The sequence below is a fragment of the Suncus etruscus genome, chromosome 1, assembly GCF_024139225.1.
Source record: "Suncus etruscus isolate mSunEtr1 chromosome 1, mSunEtr1.pri.cur, whole genome shotgun sequence".
In the NCBI taxonomy this organism is placed as follows: Eukaryota; Metazoa; Chordata; class Mammalia; order Eulipotyphla; family Soricidae; genus Suncus; species Suncus etruscus.
Genome location: NC_064848.1, coordinates 127,065,966 through 127,069,933, shown reverse-complemented (window position 1 = coordinate 127,069,933; position 3,968 = coordinate 127,065,966).

Here is a 3,968-nt window from a genome sequence, read left to right as displayed (position 1 = left end):
GACTGCGTAGCTTGCTCATCTGTGGCCGGCTTAGCCTGGCCTGGCCGTTTCAACGCCTGGGCCAGGCACGCGGACCCCTGACCCTCCGGCCAGGCTCCAGGATGGTGTTACCGGAAGTGCGAACCCGAAAATAGGCAGGACTCCAAGGGCTTTCAGTTGCTGGCTACAGCCAATCTCTGGCAGCCTGCAACTAACTGGACCCAGACTGGTTGTGGTCCAGATGACATCAGTGAAATTTTGCATCTGATTTCTATGTTTTCAAATCTTCCTATTGATAAGAACTCAAATAGAAATCTACCAACTTTCTTACAAATAACCCCAGTCCTTCAAAGATAGAGAGGCAATGGCATGAGCATTTGCAAATGGAGATGAACTTTCCTCTGATCTATATTTTTACACACTTCAATGTATCTTTATTATTATTATTATTATTATTATTATTATTTATTTCTCTATCATCCTTAGCTTAAGCTGATAATTCATTTACCCTTATCTATAGTTTCTATTTATTTAGGTAGTACCACTATGATAGACATTAAAGTTTCTCCACCTCAATCTCTATTACCTTCTTCTTCTTTTTTTTTTTTTTTTTTTTTTTTTTGGTTTTTGGGCCACACCCGGCAATGCTCAGGGGTTACTCCTGGCTGTCTGCTCAGAAATAGCTCCTGGCAGGCACGGGGAACCATATGGGACACCGGGATTCGAACCAACCACCTTTGGTCCTGGATCGGCTGCTTGCAAGGCAAACACCGCTGTGCTATCTCTCCGGGCCCATCTATTACCTTCTTCTAATAGCACCTCATTTAATTTAGAATGGCAGTGTCCCAGTGGAAGAGAAAAAACTTCTCATTTCACTCTTTGCAGTTAGGAGTGATGATTTGAAAAGGCTCTGTCACTGACATTCCAGCAGGGCTCTGCTGGCATGAGTTGGAAGACAGTCCTTGCACTTCACTCACCTACTTCTTCATTATTTTTTCTTTATTTTAGAAAACAAATATGAAACGTGGGATGCTAAATTATGAGAGCAAGAAAATGACTATGCAAAGAAATAGTGGATTTACTAATTTGAGGAGCTGCCACAGGCCTAAACTGCCTTCTGAAATTTTTCTTCTTTTGCTATGGTAAGAAAATAATCCCTAAAGGGCCGAGCAGAGGTGCAAGCAGTAGGGTGCTTGCCTTGCACATGCTAACCTAGAACAGACCCCCTGGTGTCCCCTTGGTCCCCCAAGCCAGAAGCAATTTTTGAGTGCTTATCCAGAAATAACCCCTGAGCATCACTGGGTAAGATTCAAAAAAAAGGCAGACAAAAAAAAAGAAAGAAAGAAAGAAAAAAAAAAAAAAGAAAGTAATCCCTAACCATGTAAATCAAAGTCAACCAAGGTGTTTGTAGTCAAATTCATTTTCTAGCAGATATTTACTAAAGATATTCATCCTGTACTACAAACAATAACTTTCTTCTGTATTACCAGAGTTTCCAAATTGCTTTTCATTCATTTGTTGTATGTTAATTCTCTCAACTACCCATGGGAGAAATCTGAGTATTTGAGAAATCCGAATTTAGGGGAGAGATAGGTTATTTATTCATTTAGTAGCACACACCCTGATTTGAACTCAATCTCTTGTTGGAGCATACTACCAGCCCTTCACTGCTTGATTCTGCTTGGCATCATCCAGGCAGATGCTCTCCAGATTATTGGCAGTTCTGTCTGCCTTATTTTGAACACTCTTCTTTACCATAAAGGGTATTCAACAAGAGGATCTTTACCTTCTTGCAAATCAAATTTCTATAAAGTTTAAACTAACTCAAAGTAAGTGCCAACACTTTACAAGGCATTTTTCCCTGATGTAATACAGATAATTATGATTTGCAATTGAACAATACCATTACAAATTCCTTAAAACATTACCCTTGGGGCCATAGCAGTAGCACAGTGTAGGGGCGTTTGCCTTGCACAAGGCTGACCTATGACAGACCGAAACCCTGGCATCCCATATGGTCCCCCAAGCCAGGAGCAATTTCTGAGCGCATAGCCAGGAGTAACCCCTGAATGTCACCAGGTGTGGTCCAAAAAATAAAAAGACAATCCTTATAATTTAAGCTTACTCTTGACATTTTTATGTTTGTCTTGAAGTATTACTGAGCCAAATTAAATTGATACCAAATTATTGATACATTCAGGTAACTTAGATATTTATATTATTACTTGCAAAATACATGTTCACAGAAAGAATTAGTAGCAAATTATATTCATTATTGCTAATCAAAAATCACAGTTTATATACACTGATGATGGATATGTGGGAGGCTTTCCAAGTGGTATTCTGGCTCCAAGGACCATTTTGGCAATTATTAGTAAACTTATTTTATGCAGTGTTGCTCAGGCACCAGGCAAGTACTCAAATGGAGCTGGAGCTCACACTCTGGGGCCATGTGGTGGTTTGGGTTGAACATGAATTTGCTAAGCCTTGTATTTTCTATCTTCCTAGCCCTGAAAACTGCTGCTTTCTAAGAACAATAGAAGACTGTACATTAAAGATGCATATCTTAGTTGATTTAATTAAAATTCTAGTTGCCTCAAAGTAGATTCTATTAGAATAAAAAAAAAACTCATTGTACTTTACCAACTAATTTAAATTCTACAGAATGATGAACTTCAAGTTAACACATAGTTTAACTGTGGAAATTCAGTGCTCTGTCAACATGTAGATTCCATATAATCTACCTTAATTACTGAGTCTCCCCACATATTAAGTTTAAACAAGCATGTCCCAGAATAGTAGGCACAAATTAACTCCTGCCAGGCAGGATATTTCCAATTATTTAGAACTTGTCTTTTTTTTTTTTTTTGAGCCTGTCCTTTTTCTGAAGTAAACTACTATTCATAGAGACCTGTCTACTCCTTAATAGTTGAGAAATTTATTACATACCTTATTCTCATTTTTGAGTATAAACCCAATTGAATTTTTTCTTAAATATACATATATATTACATATATATATACACACACACATTCTTACTATGCCTAAATGTTCAGTACAAATTCGTCAATTTCCGTGATGCCTCTCTTCCATGCTCTTCCACATTTGTATACAAAGACCACTTGCAATCTCTGCTATACATTGGGTATATTTATACATTGCCTTCAATATAATTTTACTTAGTACATCATGCATATTATCTTTCATTAAGGTTACTATGCAGTAAATACCCAGAAATAAATGATTTCTAATGAATCATGAAGGCTTATTATTTTTGTTTAGTTTTGAAATCTCTTCCAGATAATTGAAGGCTGAATTTAGGGATCACTTCTGGCAGAGTTTAGGGGATGATATGGGTGTCAGGAATTAAATTGGGTGCATTTTGGTCACATACAAGGCAAGGGTCTGGTATGTCTATTATGCTAATTGCCCAACTATTTTTTCTTTTTGAATTTAGAATTTTGTTTTCTCTAAACTAGAATATTTCCTTAATGTACAAAATGCATATTTACATTAATATTCAGTCTTTGTGTCAGACTTCAGGCAAGATAATTTTACTTTGTATTTCCACATTAAGAATCTAATCCTCCCATCAAAAAATAGGAGAAGAAATAAACAATTTTTCAAAAAGGAAATACAAATGGCCAAAAGGCACATTAAAAAAATGCTCCACATCACTGATCATCAGGGAGATGCAAATCAACACAACAATGAGGTACCATCTCATACCACAGAGAATGCCACACATTACGAAGAATAAGAACAATCAGTAAAGGGATGTGGAGGGAAAGGAATTCTCATTCATTGCTGGTGGGAATGATGTCTAGTCCTATCTTTATGGAAAAAAAATCTGGAAATTCCTCAAAAAACTGGAAATTGATCTCCCATATGATTCAGCTATACCACTCCTAAGAATATACCCTAAGAACACAACAGATGAATGGCTAAAGAAACTGTGGTACATATATGCAATGAAATATTATGCAGCA